This window comes from Magnolia sinica, chromosome 10 (assembly GCF_029962835.1).
Source record: "Magnolia sinica isolate HGM2019 chromosome 10, MsV1, whole genome shotgun sequence".
Taxonomy (NCBI): Eukaryota; Viridiplantae; Streptophyta; class Magnoliopsida; order Magnoliales; family Magnoliaceae; genus Magnolia; species Magnolia sinica.
The window spans coordinates 51,254,140-51,274,050 of record NC_080582.1 but is presented as its reverse complement, the minus strand read 5'-3'; the positions used below and the strand labels follow the sequence as shown (position 1 = coordinate 51,274,050).

General features: G+C 44.3%; 1 non-coding gene across 1 annotated transcript; it reads left to right on the top strand.

The window, feature by feature from the left end:
• Positions 1–9,291: 9,291 nt before the first annotated feature.
• Positions 9,292–9,398, top strand: LOC131217702 (small nucleolar RNA R71). Its single transcript, XR_009157294.1, has one exon. It is a non-coding gene; the product is annotated as a small nucleolar RNA R71 (small nucleolar RNA).
• Positions 9,399–19,911: the final 10,513 nt, after the last annotated feature.

Below are 19,911 nucleotides of genomic sequence, written 5' to 3'. Positions count from 1 at the left end.
AGTTTTTGCCGATCAACTGGTTTGTCGTTGGAGTCTGCTCGTGAGGGTTTGTCAGTATCGACTCCCTTGGAAAAGACTGCAGTCTTGGGCCGATTTTGCTCGTCTTGCCCAGTTCTGGTTGGGGATATCTTTTTGCGTGCCGATCTGTTTACATTGCCGATGTCCGAGTTCGACGTCATCCTGGGCATGGATTGGCTTGCCGAGTACCACGCCATATTAGATTGCTCCACGAGGACAGTCACATTTTGTATACCTGGCTTGCCGTAGTTTCAGTTCATTGTTGAGCCCAGAAGAGAGCCATTGTCTTGCTTGATGTCATGTGTCGTTGAGGAGCCTGTTGCCGCTTGTGTTGATCAGTTGCCTGTGGTTTGCGATTTTCCTAATGCGTTCCAAAAGATTCCGGGATTATCGCCTCTCCTACACACCGAGTTTCAGATTGATCTCGTGCCCGATACCACGCCTATTTCGAAGGCCCCGTACCGTATGACACCATTGAAGTTGTGGGAACTGTAGAAGCAGTTAGATGAGTTACGCGAGTTAGGCTTTATCCGTCCGAGCAGTTCACCGTAGGGATCGCTGGTACTCTTTGTGAAGAAGGATGGCTCGTTGAGGCTCTGCGTAGACTACCACGAGTTCAACAAGGTCACGATCAAGAACAAGTACCCGCTCCCGAGGATTGATGGTTTGTTTGATCAGCTGCGAGGTGCACAGTTCTTTTCGAAGATTGACCTGCGTTCCGGTTATCATCAGATTCGGGTCCGAGAGGAGGACATTCCGAAGACGGCATTCAGGACGCGGTATGGTCATTTTGAGTTCCAGGTCATGTCCTTCGGACTAACCAATGCACCCGCGGTCTTCATGCAGTTGATGAACGAGGTCTTCCATCCATATCTTGATCAGTTTGTTGTAGTCTTCATCAATGACATTCTGATCTATTCGAGGACCCGTGAGGAGCACGAGCAGCATCTGAAGGTTACGTTGCAGACCCTCCGCGTCACCAGCTATATGCGAAGCTGGAGAAGTGCAAGTTTTGGCAGGAGGAGTGTTCACACCCCAAGTGCGGGGTTGTGATGTAGTAATAAACTCTAAGACCGAGGTCGAATCCACAGGACTGATACCCGTACGTTATCCGAAACCAAGTATAACTAGAACTAGACAAAGATGCGATCTAAATCAAATAGAATTTAAGAAATAATTGTGGAAGAATTATCTAAGACTTTAAGAAATTCAGAGAAAGCAAGCTAGGGATTCAGAGGATCCACTTGTAGAGGTCAGGGAGATTCTTATGCCTGAATCAATGAGTATGGAATTCAAACCGAACTTACTTGATCTGATTTTCAAGAGATGAAAGGTATATGAATTAGAATGGATTCCATCATCTAACCATGCCCAAGAGACAAAGCAAACAATAGAATTAAACTAATTACCTACCAATCAACAATGTATGAAGATCAGGAAGGGTACTGTCATCCGACCATGCCCATGAGACAATGGTGAACAATAGGGCTTCCTGACTTCATAAACATGAAAAGGAAAAAAGGAACATGCTCAAAGCTACCACAGACCCATTGTAATTTCATTCACAATAGACCATTAAAACTACAAACATTCCCTTAATAATTAAACCATAATCAAGTTCAGTTCACGATTAAATAGTTAACCCAGCAATTAGAGTCTCCCATCTCACTATAAGCTTCACCTCTTAGCCCTAGCTAAGAGGTTTAGCCTATAAACATAATTAGGCTAATCTCTTAAATAAAACAAAAGAAAAGAAGAAGGAAAAACAAAACAAGGAAATAAAGTAAAGGAAGAAAAAAAAACTTCTCTCTCTTCTCCTTGTCTTCCCGTATCCCATCAAAGAATTCCTCCCATGCACAGCAGCCACATTCTCCGTTTTCTCCCTGACCGTGCAGCCGTGCACCTTCCTTCCTTTCTCTCCTCACGTTGCCAACAGCCCCCACGTACAGCAACTTGATCCGATTCCCTGGCCTCCAAGCTTTTTTTTTCCCCTTTCTCCTCAAAACTCCCTCCCTTTATATCCTGGTCCGTCCAATACCGAAGACTCCATGCTGAAGTTTAATTTGTTGCGGAGGGGGGAGAAGGACAGCCGTTACGCAGCCGCGTCCGCATGCACAGTGAAAACGCACACCATCTTGCGTTTGGATCATATTTACGGCGCGATGTCAAGCTATCCGTCGTTTCTGAGATCTTGGCTAGAGTATTTGCTTCCCTGTGGACACATTGGACGGTCTGGATCACACAAAATGTCGATGATCGCTGCCTACTACCCCCCGCAAATCTCGGCTTCTACCGGACGCGGAAACAGGGCCTGCACACGCTGGGCTCGCTGTCGAAGTTGGTGGGGTCCACGATCGATTTCGGTTTCGAAATCCAGTCCGTCCGTTCGATTCCCCTCGAAAAACCAGTCGGACGTGGTCCGTTTTGGATCGGAGCCGATGTGCCCCACAGAGTTCTTCACACTACCGTCCGTCCTGCGTTTAACGGCTGGAAAACCGCTCTCCGGTGTCTTTTGACATTCATCCACCTAGGCTTGAGTGATAGGGGGCATGTGCATCTTATAAACGGTCCGGATCTGACCGTTGATGCGTGGTGGGGCCCACAAGGATTCGTCCGCACGTCCGTGTGCGGACGCTGGAAGAAGAAGTTCGAATTGGAGAGGGAGAGCTTTCAATCGTGTTGCCGTGCACAGCTAGTGCACCTATGCTGTACATGTGCAATGCACATGTGGGTCCCACGCTGATGTATATGAGAGATCAGCTCCGACCAACCTAGTTGCCACATAATTTAAACGGTTGACACCAAACTTGAAGTATTTCAAGATAGCAGGCGGGCCCCAGATTGATAATTTGTGGGCTGATCCGTCTGTTGAGACATTTCCACAAAGATCCAATGGCTGATTTTTGACGTGTACGGTTAATTTATGGTCCTAAGACCGCATATGAAGCTTCGAGCAGAACGGATGGTGGAAACTCTGTGATATCACATTCTGAGCCAATTTCGAGCCTCTTTAGTGCGACACATGTGATTTTCTTGAATCTCGGCTGCATAAAATCATCGATCTCGGTCCCCTAGAGTCTGTCCCTTGGATTAATGATTCCTGAGCGTAAATCCATGGTTTTATCATCCTTTTCCAGTTCAAGCTCATTCGTACACTCTGCATCACAAACACGATTTAAACCAGGCCGTTAAACAGTATCATGTTTGTAAATCCAGGTAAAAACTGGGGTCTGATATGCAATATTTGACCCTCAACACAACCCCCAACCAGCATTTTGCTAGTCCCGAGCAAAGTATGCGAAAAATAAGTCGAGAATTATAGGACAATCTCTATGAACTGAAGTGATTTTTGAAAAGCAATCTAGATATTCGAATTCTAAGATTTATGAATGTTGGCATTACTTTCTCCTAGAATCAAACTCACTGTACTTCATAATCAAGCTCAAATATTAATCCATTAATTAGAACAATGCTAAATATTGAATTCCATGGATGTATAGTCTAATCTCGACTTGTCAACATTAAGTTTTACCTCGATATTTAAGGATATCATTGGTAACAACTAAGAGAATTCACGATAACCCAACTTGGCTTACACATTATCTTTTTATTCTTTTATTTTTGATTTTTTTTTTCATTAGAAGTAACGCCAAGAAGAGGGATCAGATCCTCACTTATAGGGAGCAAACCTAAGGTAAAGACTGTACACCCAACTTTTTCACATATCATTCATGGGGAATCGAATCCTCACTTATAGGGAGCAAACCTATGGTAAAGACTGTTCGCCCAATCTATTCAATTTCTCAAGTTGGTTCCTTTCATGTTTAGTGATTACCAAGTTAATCCTTTAATATCAAACTGAAACCTTAATATGCAAGTGAGATGTGTCCTGCGAATTCATGACTCAATCAATGTTTACAAATTCTAATAATGGATTAACAATTCAAACTTAGCTGTGAAATTTAATAGATAACTGAATCCAAGAGTCATGAAGTACCAACATCACGCATCTTGAAATTCTAAATGCCCTAGATGGCCGTCAAAATCACTTCGAATTCATCAGAAAGCCTGAAAAATTAAAAATTTTCACAACTTTTGCTCAAGACCAAGAAATACTGATTAGGAAACCTAATCTCCCACCCCCAACCAAAAATCTACATTGTCCTCAATGTAAAAGAAATAAACATGCAATGCACATGGGACAAAATAAGTAAATGAGAAGTGATAGGAAGATAATACCTGAAAAAATCAAGAGGCTTTCCATAGCTATTTACGTAAAAGGGGGTCAGTACAAGAGAGAAACCAACAACAGTAAAGACAAAATCCTACCTATACCACTTTCGCAGGTGCTCTCGATTGCATTTAGCATATGCAACAAGCCTTTAAACCCCTAGGTTGCCTCTAGTGGACGAGTTGTAGTCTCGTGAGGGTTTGCAGTAATGTTACCCACAAACATTGAACTAACTAATGATAAAAACGAAATGAAATGAAGAGCTGGGTTGCCTCCCAGGAGCGCTAAGTTTAACGTCTTCAGCCAGACCAAAGCAACTACCATAATCCTATGAAAGCGATAAACCTACCTATACCTCCATCAGACTAGGAGATCAGTCCTGGTAAACAGGCATGGACATGTCCTCTGAATCAAATTTCTCGACAAATGGCTTTAAACGATGTCCATTTACTTTAAACTCCTTGCCATTGTCGGGATCTCTTATCTCAACGGCCCCATGAGGAAAAACAGTAACAACAGTGTAAGGGCCGGTCCAACGAGATCGAAGCTTACCCGGGAAGAGATGTAATCGAGAATTGTACAAAAGGACCTTCTGACCAGGCGTGAATGATTTTCGCAAAATGTGTTGGTCATGAAATGCTTTCATCTTGTCCTTGTAAATTCTCGAATTATCGTACGCATCATTCCGGATTTCTTCAAGTTCATTCAATTGAAGTTTGCGTAGCGAGCCAGCGTTGTCTTCAGATTTTTGATTGCCCAGTATGCTTTATGTTCCAACTCCACAGCAAGTGACAAGCTTTCCCATAGACAAGTCTAAAGGGAGACATTCCAATAGGAGTTTTAAAGGCAATACGGTATGCCCATAAGACATCGGTCAATCGGATTGACTAATCCTTACGATCGGGTTAACCGTTTTCTCCAAAATGTGTTTAATCTCCCTATTGAAAATCTCAACTTGTCCACTTGTCTGTGGATGGTATGGGGTGCTCACCTTATGAGAGATACCGTATTTCTTCATTAAGCTCTCGAATGGTCTATTACAAAAGTGTGAGCCCCCATCACTAATGATGGCTCGAGGCGTTCCGAATCGAGAAAGGATGTTCTCTTTCAGGAATTTAATGACCGTGCGATGGTCATTCTTTCGACATGGAATCGCTTCAACCCATTTAGTGACATAATCCACGGCGAGCAAAATATACAGATTCCCAAACGATTGGGGAATGGTCCCATGAAATCGATGCCCCAGCAAGCAATCAAATGCTTCAATGATAAGAATGGGATTCAGAGGCATCATATTTCGACGGGACAATGCTCCCAATTTTTGACAACGCTCACAAGCTTTGCAAAACTCATGAGTATCCCTAAACATAGTGGGCCAGTAAAAGCCACACTGCAGAATCTTGGCCGTGGTCTTTTTAGCGGAAAAGTGACCACCACAGGCCTCTGAGTGACAGAAGGAGATGATGCTCTGATGCTCATCGTCTGGTACACATCTCCTTAGAATTTGGTCTGGGCAATATTTAAATAAATAAGGATCATCCTGAAAAAGTTGCGCACCTCGGTGAAAAATTTCTTCTTATCTTGAGCAATCCATTGTCGGTATAGCACCCGTAGCAAGATAATTAGCAATATCAGCGAACCAAGGTGAATGGGAGACTCGAAACAGTTATTCGTCCGGGAACATATCATTGATATGGGTCGCCTCAAGGGAATCGAGGTATTAAGGCGAGAAAGGTGATCGGCCACTACATTCTCTACTCCTTTTTATCTTTAATTTTCAAATCAAATTCTTGGAGTAGAAGGATCCATCGTATCAAGCGGGCTTAGAATCATTCTTAGAAAGAAGATACTTAAGTGCCGCATGATCTGTGTAGATAATGATCTTGGATCCGATCAAGTAGGACCTAAATTTGTCCAAGGCGAACACTACGACTAAGAGTTCCTTTTCCGTAGTCGAGTAGTTCACCCGGGCGGGATTTAGAGTCCTACTGCGTAATGAATGACGTAGGGCTTCTTATCTTTCCTCTGGCCTAAGACCGCCCCAAGAGCATAATCAAGCGCCGCACATAAGCTCAAAAGGAAGGCTCCAGGGTGGTCGCATGATAGGTGCAGGGTTAACGTGCCTTTAAGCTTGGTGAAAGCTTCCTGCATTGCTCAGTCCCTTAAATGGAACATCCTTTTCAAGAAGATTACATAAAGGACGAGAAAGGAGACTAAAGTCCTTTATGAATCGCTTGTAAAACCTCGCGTGTCCTAAGAAGGATCGCACGTCTCGATGTTCTTGGGTGGAGGTAGGTTAGAGATAAGATCGATTTTTGCCTTATCTACCTCGATTCCTTTGGACGAGATGATATGCCCAAGGACAATTCCCTTCTGAACCATGAAATGGCACTTCTCCCAATTAAGTACCAAGTTCTTTTCTTCACATCTTTTCAGCACACATTTAAGACTTTCCAAGCACTTGCTGAAAGATGGACCGTAAACAGAGAAATCGTCCATGAAGACCTCTAAATATTGCCCCACCATATCAAAAAAAATACTAAGCATACATCGCTGAAAAGTGGCAGGGGCATTACATAGTCCGAATGGCATCCTTCGATAGGCAAAGGTGCCGTAGGGACATGTAAATGTGGTCTTTTCCTGGTCTTCAGGGGCTATCTCTATTTGGTTGTAGCCCGAATACCCGTCAAGAAAACTATAATAAGAATGACCAGCTAACCTTTCCAGGATCTGATCAATGAATGGTAAGGGAAAGTGGTCTTTCCTCGTGACGGTATTCAACTTCCTGTAGTCAATGCACATTCTCCAACCAGTAGTGACTCTAGTTGGCACGAGTTCATTATTAGCATTGGCTACGATGGTGATTCCAGACTTCTTAGGGACCACTTGAGTTGGACTCACCCATTGACTATCAGATATAGGGTATATAATACCCACGTCCAGTAGTTTAAGAACCTCGGCTTTAACCACTTCCTTCATGTTTGGATTTAGTCTACGTTGTGGTTGCCGAGCGGTTTTTGCATTATCCTCAAGATATATGCGGTGAGTACAAATCGAGGGATCGATTCCCTTGAGGTCCGCTATTGTCCATCCTAGGGCTCCTTTATGCTCAATGAGAGTAGATATAAGCATACTCTCCTGTTCTTTCTCCAGGTGGGCAGAGATCACCACCGGGTATGTCTCATCTTGACCCAAATATGCATATTTCAAATCAGAGGGTAAAGGTTTTAGGTCAAGCTTCGGCGGCTTGAGGTTAGACGGTAGAGGCACTACATCAGTTTGTGGTAATTCTTCAAATTGTGGCCTCCATCTGCTTAACTTCAAGTACCGGTGCAATATCAAGCAAGTCCGTATCTCCCTAATCACGTCATCATCAAAATCATGGGAGTGGGCCAGGCACGTCTCTAGATGGTCGGAGGATAAGGTCAGAGGTGTCGTATCTTCCACGAAAGAGTCAATCATGTTAATGTCGTAGAAATCGTCATCATCCTCTGAGTTGCTACCGTTATTGAAAAAATGTTTGACTCCAATGTCAAATTTCCAAAAGACATAGTCATGATACCATTCCTGCAATTGATAATTGCATTTGATGTGGCAAGGAATGGGCGACCAAGAATGACAGGAATCTGAGTGCTCATGTTATTGATGGGTTCAGTGTCCAGGATGATAAAGTCTACAGGGTAGTAAAATCTATCAACTTGGACCAACACATCCTCAATTATCCCTCTTGGTACACGAACAGAGCGATCAGCAAGTTGTAGTGTGGTTAAGGTGAGTTTTAATTCACCTAAACCTAACTGTTTGTATACCGAGTAGGGAATCAGATTGACGCCCGCTCCTAAGTCAAGAAGTGCGTGATCAATTCGATGGTTCCCGATTACACATGATATGGTTGGGCTACCGGATCCTTGAATTTCTGCGGCACATCTTGCTTCACGATGGCACTCACTTTCTCGCCAAGAAGATTTTCTTTTGAATAATTTTCCGTCGCTTGGTCGTGCATAAGTCTTTAGGAATTTGGCATATGAAGGTATCTCGTTTAACGACATCAAGTAGAGGAATGTTGACTTTCACTGTTTCAACACCTCTAAGATATCCCGAGAGTTAGAGAGAGGTTTTGGTGAAACCAACCGTTGGGGGAATGGAGCAACCGGCTTCTCTAGAAGTTCCGGTTCCACATTTTGTGGGACATCACTGATCCATCATTGTCGTCCTCTTTGGTTCTTGAGGCTTTTCGGGCCTAACCTAAGAGTTTTATCAATGATCTTCCCACTCCTAAGAGTGGTGATGGATTTAGCATGTCCCATCTGATTTGAAGAGCTGGAATCATTATTCTCGTATTGCGGTTTAGGATTGGGGAGAGGTTGTGCAGGAAGCATCCCCTTTTCTATAACCGTCATACGAGAATCTATCTTTGGCATAAAATCTGTAATTCCCCGCATTGCCCGAGCCAGCTCTTGTATGGGATTTTGAACCGGTTCCTCTTGAGGTTTCACTTGATTTGGATTTTGATTGAAGAAACCGGAGGAGTCGCCGTTTGTCCATTCCTCCAACTAAAGTTTGGATGATTTTTCCAACCAGGATTGTATGTGTTGGAGTTAGGTCCAGTAAAAGGTCTTTGATAGTTATTTACGGCATAGGCGTGTTCATTAAAAACTCCTCGAAAGGCGGGTATTGTAGGACAGTTTTCAGTTGTGTGAATGTTGCAATCACAGATGCCGAAAACAATTTCATTGACCTTATCCTTCTTTCCTTCCATGGCCTCAACTTTCCTTATGAGCGTAGTCACTTTACACTTGAGATCATCCTCTTCTTTCAAGAGATATAATCCACCTTTCTCCTTTAATTGAGTCGGCCTAGACGTGGTGTTCGACTTTGGGTAATAGTCCCAAGATTGTGTTTTTTCAGCCAAACTATCGAGGTAGTCCCATACCTCGTCGATATCTTTATTAATGAACTCTCCATTACACATTGTCTCGACCATTTGGCGCATGGAAGATGTCAGTCCATCATAGAAAAAATTTGAAATGCGCCACGTTTCAAATCCGTGTTGTGGGCATGAACTGACTAAATCTTTGAACCTTTCCCAACATTGAAAGAATGTTTCATCTTCCTTTTGGGCAAAGTTCATGATCGCTTTTCTGAGGGTAATCGTTTTATGATGTGGGAAGAATTTTTTTATGAATTCCCTCTGCATATCGTTCCATGTGCCAATGGATCTAGGACGCAGTGAATGTAACCACGTCTTAGCTTTCTCTTTTAAGGAAAAAGGAAAGAGTTTCAGCCTAATTGTATCCTCAGATACATTAGGAAAACATAATGTAGCTATAATTTCATCGAACTCTTTCAAATGCAAATATGGACTCTCTGATTCAAGTCCATGGAATTTGGGAAGGAGTTGGATAACTCCTGGCTTGATGTCCATTTGTCCTGTATTTTCAGGAAAAATCATGCATGAGGGCGTACTCACTCCCGCCGGTTGTAAAAAATCTCGTAAAGTACGAGGCGGGGGTGCCTGTTGCACCTCATTTTCATCCTGGGTATCCTCCACCCTGGGTGGAAGTAGAGGAGGTTGGTCTTCAGCCATAACCTCAGTTAACTCAGGGGATTTCGAGCGGTGTCTAATCCTGCGATGGATAGTCAACCCCTCAACTAATCCTCCTTCAGTCAAGAGACGTCGAGTGTTGTCACGGGCCCACTTGGGCATGAAAACACTCGCAGCCCTCGATTAAAAACCTAATCCTAAGAAAGGAAAAGAAAATCTAGAAAGAAAGAGAGAGTTGGAAAGAAATTACCAAATTGGAGTCCTAAGTTAAAAACCTGCAAAATAAAACAAAAATAAGTTAGATTCCTAAAAAGAGAAGAAAAATAACAGTAAATTAATTTCTAAAAAAAGGAATTCTTAAAAGAAAGTGAAAAATTTCTAAAGTAAATTAGGAAAGATCTAAACTAGAGAGTAGATTATTAAAAGAGAACTGAAAGATAAGGAGTAGGGAAAGAGCTTACCAAATTAGAAATTTCTATCTTAAAGGCCTACAAAATAAGAAGGTTAGTTTCTAAACAAGAATCCTAAAAATAGATGAGGAAACAAATTAGATTTTAAAAAGAGTTAAAAATAGAACTTTAAAAACAAAAGAGAAAAGTTTCTAAAATTAGATGATTTTTCTATAAAGGTAAATAACTACCCTAGTTTCTAAAAATAAACTGATTCCTAAAAATATAAAAAAAAAAGACTGGAATTAAAATTAAAATTTTCAAAATTTAAACCCTAATTCTAAAAGGTAGAAAGAGAGAGAGATTAGGAAGGAATTACCAATTTAGAACTTATGTCAGGATCCTACAAAACAGGAAACAAGTTAAGTTCTAAAAATAGAATAAAATAAAAACTTCTATCCTAAAGTAAGTAAAATCCTAATCCTAACCTAATTCTAAAACTAATTAATTTCAGAAAACGTAATCATCAACAGCAACGGCGCTAAAACTTGTTCACACCCCAAGTGCAGGGTTGTGATGTAGTAATAAACTCCGGGAAGACCGAGGTCGAATCCACAGGGACCGATACCTGTACGTTATCTGAAATCAAGTATAACTAGAACTAGACTAAGATGCGATCTAAATCAAATAGAATTTAAGAAATAATTGTGGAAGAATTATCTAAGACTTTAAGAAATTCAGAGAAAGCAAGCTAGGGATTCAGAGGATCCACTTGTAGAGGTCAGGGAGATTCTTATGCCTGAATCAATGAGTATGGAATTCAAACCGAACTTACTTGATCTGATTTTCAAGAGATGAAAGGTATATGAATTAGAATGGATTCCATCATCTAACCATGCCCAAGAGACAAAGCAAACAATAGAATTAAACTAATTACCTACCAATCAACAATGTATGAAGATCAGGAAGAGTACCGTCATCCGACCATGCCCATGAGACAATGGTGAACAATAGGGCTTCCTGACTTCATAAACATGAAAAGGAGAAAAGGAACATGCTCAAAGCTACCACAGACCCATTGTAATTTCAGTCACAATAGACCATTAAAACTACAAACATTCCCTTAATAATTAAACCATAATCAAGTTCAGTTCACGATTGAATAGTTAACCCAGCAGTTAGAGTCTCCCATCTCACTATAAGCTTCACCTCTTAGCCCTAGCTAAGAGGTTTAGCCCGTCATGATGCGGGCTAAATTCTAATTAAAAGAAAAAAAAAAGAAGAAGAAGGAAAAACAAAGCAAGGAAATAAAGTAAAGGAAGAAAAAAAACTTCTCTCTCTTCTCCTTGTCTTCCCGTATCCCATCAAAGAATTCCTCCCATGCACAGCAGCCACATTCTCCGTTTTCTCCCTGACCGTGCAGCCGTGCACCTTCCTTCCTTTCTCTCCTCACGTTGCCAACAGCCCCCACGTACAGCAACTTAATCCGATTCCCTGGCCTCCAAGCTTTTTTTTTTCCTCCCCTCAAAACTCCCCCTCTCCCCCTTTATATCCTGGTCCGTCCAATACCGAAGACTCCATGCTGAAGTTTAATTTGTTGCGGAGGGGGAGAAGGACAGCCGTTTACGCAGCCGCGTCCGCATGCACAGTGAAAATGCACACCATCTTGCGTTTGGATCATATTTACGGCGCGATGTCAAGCTATCCGTCATTTCTGAGATCTTGGCTAGAGTATTTGCTTCCCTGTGGACACATTGGACGGTCTGGATCACACAAAATGTCGATGATCGCTGCCTACTACCCCCCGCAAATCTCGGCTTCTACCGGACGCGGAAACAGGGCCTGCACACGCTGGGCTCGCTGTCGAAGTTGGTGGGGTCCACGATCGATTTCGGTTTCGAAATCCAGTCCGTCCGTTCGATTCCCCTCGAAAAACCAGTCGGACGTGGTCCGTTTTGGATCGGAGCCGATGTGCCCCACAGAGTTCTTCACACTACCGTCCGTCCTGCGTTTAACGGCTGGAAAACCGCTCTCCGGTGTCTTTTGACATTCATCCACCTAGGCTTGAGTGATAGGGGGCATGTGCATCTTATAAACGGTCCGGATCTGACCGTTGATGCGTGGTGGGGCCCACAAGGATTCGTCCGCACGTCCGTGTGCGGACGCTGGAAGAAGAAGTCGCGGCATTGGAAAGAGTCTCGGTCAGAGACGTATTTGAATTTTGCTTCTCGTGCCGTGCACAGCTAGTGCACCTATGCTGTACATGTGCAATGCACATGTGGGTCCCACGCTGATGTATATGAGAGATCAGCTCCGACCAACCTGGTTGTCACATAATTTAAACGGTTGACACCAAACTTGAAGTATTTCGAGATAGCAGGCGGGCCCCAGATTGATAATTTGTGGGCTGATCCATCTGTTGAGACATTTCCACAAAGATCCAATGGCTGATTTTTGACGTGTACGGTTAATTTATGGTCCTAAGACCGCATATGAAGCTTCGAGCAGAACGGATGGTGGAAACTCTGTGATCTCACATTCTGAGCCAATTTCGAGCCTCTTTAGTGCGACACATGTGATTTTCTTGAATCTCGGCTGCATAAAATCATCGATCTCGGTCCCCTAGAGTCTGTCCCTTGGATTAATGATTCCTGAGCGTAAATCCATGGTTTTATCATCCTTTTCCAGTTCAAGCTCATTCGTACACTCTGCATCACAAACACGATTTAAACCAGGCCGTTAAACAGTATCATGTTTGTAAATCCAGGTAAAAACTGGGGTTGGAGAAGTGCAAGTTTTGGCAGGAGGAGGTGAAGTTCCTCGGTCACGTGGTGACGAGGGAGGGCGTCGTAGTGGACCCCTCGAAAGTTGAGGCAGTGCGTCAGTGGGGTCAGCCCACGACTGTATCCGAGATCTACAGTTTCCTTGGTTTAGGGGGTTATTACCGGCATTTCATTGAAGGCTTCTCTCGTATTGCAGCCCCGCTGACCAGGTTAACTTAGAATGGCGCAGAGTTTATTTGGAGCGACGCCTGTGAGCGAACATTTATGGAGTTGAAGGACCGCCTCACGTCCGCTCCTTCCTCACTCTTCCCTTTGGGAGTGATGGATTTGTTGTATTTATCGATGCCTCGCATATTGGTTTGGGTGCTGTTCTGATGCAGCACGGGAGACCAGTGGCCTTCGCGTCTTGTTAACTCAAAGTTCATGAGTTGAACTACCCCACGCATGATTTAGAGCTGGCTGCAGTTGTCTTCACACTGAAGGTGTGGAGACACTATCTCTATGGGGTTAGGTTCGAGCTCTTCTCTGACCACAAGAGCTTGAAGTACCTCTTCTCGCAGTCTGAGCTGAACATGAGGCAGAGACGCTGGATGGAGCTCCTGAAGGACTATGACTTCGATCTCCAGTACCACCCGGGCAAGGCGAACATGGTGGCAGATGCCCTCAACCGTCAACCACGTGGCCTGATGGCACATATGATGATTTAGGAGTGACGGATGCTCAAGGATGTAGCAGAGTATGATTTTGAGTTCGGCTTGCAGTCTTCTATTGTGCAGTTATTGAGCCTGTCGATTCAACCCTCTCTTGTCGCAAGGGTGATCGAGGCTCACCAGGCAGACGAGTCGTTACAGGATTACCAAGTAGAGGCATCATCTGAGAGTCAGACAGATTGGCAGATTGGTTCAGCGGTGGACTTCACTTGAGAGGCCAATTGTGTGTCTCGAATATTCCTGAGTTACGCAGAGATCTTATGACCGAGACACATCGATCGCGGTTTTCTATCCACCCTGACTCGACGAAGATGTACCATGACATGAGACGACAGTATTTTTGGGTGGGGACGAAGCGCCAGATCGCCAGTTTTGTGGCTGAGTGTGACACGTGCCAGCGTGTTAAGGCCGATCATCAAAGACCCCTTAGTCTATTGCAGCCATTGAGTGTCCCGATGTGGAAGTGGGAGCACGTGTCGACAGATTATGGGTTTATCGAGGACTTAGCGCGGTCATGACGCCATCTGGGTTGTTGTGGATCGTCTGACGAAGTCAGCACATTTTATTACGATTCGTACGACTTGGCCTTTGGACCGGCTTGCGAGATTATTCATCGAAGATATTGTGAGACTGCATGGCATTCCAGTCTTGATCGTTTCTGACTGAGACCCGAGGTTCATGTTTAAGTTTTGGGGAAGCTTCCAGAGAGCGATGGGGACTAATTTGTAGCTCAGCACCATGTACCATCTGCAGACCGATGGTCAGACTGAGAGGGTCAACCAGATCCTTAAGGATATGCTTCGGGCCCGCGCGATCCATTTCAGGGGTAGCTGGGATGAGCATATGCGATTGGCTGAGTTTGCATACAATAACAGCTATTAGGCGACCATCGGCATGGCTCCTTTTAAGACACTATATGGTAGACCATGCAGATCACCGAGTTGTTGGACTGAGGTTGGAGAGCGTCGTCTCCTAGGTCCCGAGCTTGTGCAGGAGACATCAGAGGCTATTGATATCATCAGGCAGAGGATGCGCACAGCTCAGAGCCGGCAAAAGAGCTTTGCTGATCGTCGGCGTCGTCCCTTGGAGTTTGATGTAGGGGACATGTGTATCTCAAGGTCTCGCTCATGAAGGGCATAGTTCGATTTGGAGCGAAGGGCAAGCTTGCCCCGAGATTTATAGGACCTTTTAAGATCACTGGGCGCGTTGGCGCCGTGGCCTATCGGCTTGTCTTGCCATCTCAGTTGTCTGGCGTCCACAACGTTTTCCATGTCTCTATGTTGAGAAAGTGTAGGTCAGACATCATTCCTGTCATTGATTGGCAGTCGTTAGTGGTTCGGGATGATGCTTCCTATATTGAGCAACCAGTTCGTATCCTTGATCGGAAGGAGCAGGTCCTCCGGACCAAGATCATTCCGTTGGTGAAGGTTCAGTGGGGTAACCATTCTGTTGAGGAGGCTTCTTGGGAGCGTGAGGCTGAGATTCGAGAGTGTTATCCCCATCTTTTTTTATGATTGATTGTGTTGTATTTTGTATGTTATCTCTGATTTTATATAGTAATGCTATGTTTCTTCTTCCTCATGAATTATGCGTAGTTGCGATGATTATGTAAATTTCGAGGATAAAATTTTTATTAGGAGGGAAGAGCTGTAAGCCCCGTATCCTAGACCGTACCATTATGTAGACTTTCGCGGTCGAATTTCGGCAACCTTCAACCCTTAACTGATATTTGCGTGCAACCCTGCGTTACACGTCATCAACCTGAATCGACTCAAAATGAGACTTATACCCCTGCGACCGCGCCGTTGCCGCGGTTCCGATGCCGCGTCTCGCGCGCCGATCCGATACTCTGGCCAGGAGATGTGGGTCAGCATTCGGTGCGAGGAAAACGCTGCGCATGCGAATTCCAAGAGAATCTTTACGAGATGTCACCTCAATCAATCAATCAATCAATCCCATCATGTCAAGTACATGTCAAGTACACATCACCTCTCACCCTTCCCCAAGCAACCCCCAAAGTCAAAAAGGTTCTTACACACCCATACTTCTCTTACACCATTTACCACAAAAGTCAAAAAGTCTCTTACACATCCATCACTCACCACATCAATACATCCATCACCCATCTCTCTCTCTTTACAACCCTCACTCTCTCACCTTTTCAAACTCATTTCCAAGCAACCAAAATACCATACGTCCAAGCCTTCCAAGCCCTTCAAGAGAGGCATAAGTGTGACCCACTTTCCTACCCTCTCATCTCTCATCTCAACCATCCAAACCTCATCTCCTCCGTTGGAATCAAAACTAAGGAGCTAAGAAAGCCTAGGGTGCAAGAAGAAGCCGGTGGGTGATCGTGGATGTTTGTCTTTTATCTTTTTATTTATTTATTTATTTTAATGGTCCACATATGTGGGACCCACCTTGATGTATGCTTATGTTCAAGAGGGGCCCATAGTGGCGGGGCCCCTCCGATATTGCCGATGTCTCTCTCTCTCTCTCTATCTCTTTTTCTATGATTATGGCCCACTTATAACGAGTGTACATCATCCATGCCATCACCAGTGGACCCCATCCATGTGGGACATACCATGATATTTATATGCCATCCCAACTGTCCATAGGGGGGCCCACTTTGAGGTGGCTGATAGGGAAGTGTAAACTGGCAGTGGGGTGTACTCCCTAGCCCACGTGGTAGGTTGAGTGAAAGATACTATGTTTCAACGTGGGGCCCAAACCCTAGCTAAAGTGGCAGACCCAGTGAAAGATACCTCCTTTCAACACTGGGGTCTTGGGATTGATTCCCTGGTATGGTGGGTCCTTGGAACCACCCACGTCATCCATCCACTTTGGTGGGCCACACCATGATGTATGTGTTTTATCCAAACCGTCCACGGCCCTGGACGGTGGGGCCACGTCTGTGTGGGGCCCTCCCTGACACACCTAGATCCATAGCTCTTGTGGTAAACTAAGTGGAAGACACCACGTTTCAACACTGACGGTAGCAGTGTACTGTCAATGGAGGTGTACTGACCGTGAGGTGTGTACTAACGATGGGGTCCATGGGACCATCTACGCCGACCATCCCTTGGAGTGGGCCACACCGTGCCATGTGTGTGATCTCCACCGTCCCTGGATGGTGGGACCCACCCCCAAGTGTGGGGCAACACCTTGATGTATACACTGTTCAGGCCGTCCATGGCCTAAACGTTACTTTTTAAATATATATATATATATATATATATATATATATATATATATATATATATATATATATATATATATTATATATATGTACTGGTGGTCCCTACGTGGGACCCACCTCTCCCTTTTAAATGCATAAAGCTGCATTGGCAGCAGCGTACGTGATATATATATATTTTCATAGATCTTAAGATATTCATAAGGGTAGGTCCTACGTGGGACCCACCTCTACTCTTCCTTAAAGGAAGCAACAGCTGCATGTAGTATGCAATATAATAATATTATATTATGTAATAATATATGGTGTGGTGGGCCCTACGTGGAACCCACCTTTGATTTCCTTAAATAGGCAGCAATGCTAATTGCAGGTATGCGACTGCTATTTCTCATGAACGGTAGCATGTTCTGCGGGTTCCACGTGATGTAAGTACACCTCCACACTGTTCTAACAGTGGGACCCACTCCAGATGTATGTGATCCATCCCAGTGGTGTGGGCCCCAGTAATGTATGTGCTTTATCTACACCGTTCACTGTTTGGACGGTGGGGTCCACCATGATGCATATGTTGTATATAAACCGTTCAACCATGTGAGATATCATTTTATGGAATGAGTAAAAGAATGGGTCAGATCTAGAGTTCAAGTGGACCCCACTATTTAAATAGTGAACCGTGACATCCACCGTTCAAAATCCTAAAGGCCATGGTAGTTTCCAATTAGATTGATATTTGTTTTTATTTCATCTATCTCTATGTCAACTCATGAATAGGTCGGACCACAAAACACATAAGGGTGGGCTCGATTGTTATACCTGAGGCCCATTGGTGCGGCCCGAGTACAGATACATAAGGCCCATCGGTGCGGCCTATTGGATATACATGAAGCCCATTAGATCGGCCCATCTTGACTCGGCTCATGCGACCCGACCCATTTGATTCGGCCCATTCGACTTGGTCCATACGACTCGGCCCAAATTGATTCGGCACATCTGATTAAGATTCCACCATGATGATGTTTTTGGCAGCCGTGCCTTGGGAGCAATGTTGGTTTGACGTCCACATTGTAAGAATAATGTTAGTTAAATGTCCGCATTATAATTCTCTCTGGGGCCCATTGTTAAGCCATACTTGTAGGCTGTCTAGGCCCATCTTCGTTATGAATAAAATCCATCACCATATAACATGTTTAGTTCCATGATTCATGATCATATGCATCATATGTATGCTTAAAATGAGAAGTGACTGATCATAACAGATGCCTTCGGGCAGATTGTTTAGGGGCTCCCGAATGGGCGGTGTTGCCCTACATGAGCGCACAATACGCGCAGGATTGTTGCATGACTGGATAGTGTGATTCATGCATTCGCATTGTGTGATATGGTACTGTACGCCCTAGCGACATCAGGGTCATAGCCTTCACAGGCGTATCGTGGTTGGCAGGATTGGATACCGAAAATTTTGTTCTACATGGGGTGCTATAGATATCCCTAGGTGAAAGTCCCTAAACCCTTATGGTACTAAGAGGTTGCTCCAATGTCTAGACCGAGTGGGTGCATGAGCGCCGAGTGCCGATTACCAGACGGTTGCGCTTTCTACTATGTTGTGGTCGGTTGGAAAGGGGTGCGGCCTTACCCACCCAAGAGGAAGGGGCAAAGCTAGGCTGAGTCTGACCAGCTCGAGGAATGGGTCCGCTATTGACGAGCCGAGCCCGATATTGGCAGGCGGATAGTGAGGTCTTTTCCACTCACCTTATTGCACGCGATGGGGCGGCAATTTGGCTTGGAGTGTACTAGACCCCGGTGATGTTCTGGAGTTGAGCTATATTGATATGTGGACTTAGATGAGGATTCGCATGCTTGAGTTGCATTTCGCACCGCATAGCCTTGATACGGCCGACATCATTCATGTCTTGCACCGCATGGCCTTGGTACGGCTAATAGCATTCATGGATTCATCAGCATATTCTGCATTACTCTGATACTGCATAACTACCACCTTGCCCACACACTTACACCACCCTCTAAGCTTTTCATAAGCTTATGCACGACCGTTGCGTGCATGTGGTGTTGGCTCGCAGCAGCACTGAGGCAGGAGCTCTTAGCAAATCATTTTGGAGTTTTTGTTCATCATCATTGTATTTCCCTTTATACTCATTGTACTTGTAAAGTTTTTGATCATAGTGGAAATGTGATGGAGTTTTTGGTTGTTGTTGTGGGTTATGCCTTTAGTTATGCTTATTACGAATCAAACTGGTGTTGAAAATCCTCCTCGTGGCATCCCAGGATCGGAACCTGGTGAATGGGTGCTAGGAGTCGAGAGTGGGGTTCTACGAAGACTGTCGGCGCCGGATTCGGCAATCGGGAATCTTGTGAGCCCAGTTTCCGAGTTTGGGGCATGACATCGGTACCTTGAGCTTAGATGGTAGAGCCACTACATCAGTTTAGGGCAATTCTTCAAATTGTGGCCTCCACCGGTTAACTTCAAGTACCAACGCGGTATCCAACATGGTCCCCATCTCCTTAATCATGTCATCATCAAAATCATGGGAGTGGGCCAGGAACGTCTCTAGAGGGTCAGAGGATATGGTCAGAAGTGCTCTATCTTCTATGAAAGAATTAATCAGGTTAATATCGTGGGAATCGTTTTTATCCTCTAACTATTTTCCTATGTTAAAAAGATATTCAACTCCAATGTCATATTTCCGAAAGACATACTCATAACTTTATTCCTGTAATTAATTATTGCGTTTGAAGTGGCAAGGAATGGGCGACCAAGAATGATGGGCGTTTGAGTGCTCATGTCCATGATGGGTTGAGTATCTAAGACGATAAAATCTACCGGGTAATAGAATTTGTCAACCTGGACTAACACATCCTCGATTATCCCCCTCGGTACATGAACTGAGTGATCGGCAAGTTGTAACGTGGTGCGGGTGGGTTTCAATTCACCTAGACCCAATTTTTCATAGTCTGAGTATGTGATCAGATTTACGCTTACTCCTAAATCAAAAAGTGCGTGCTCAATGCAGTAATTCC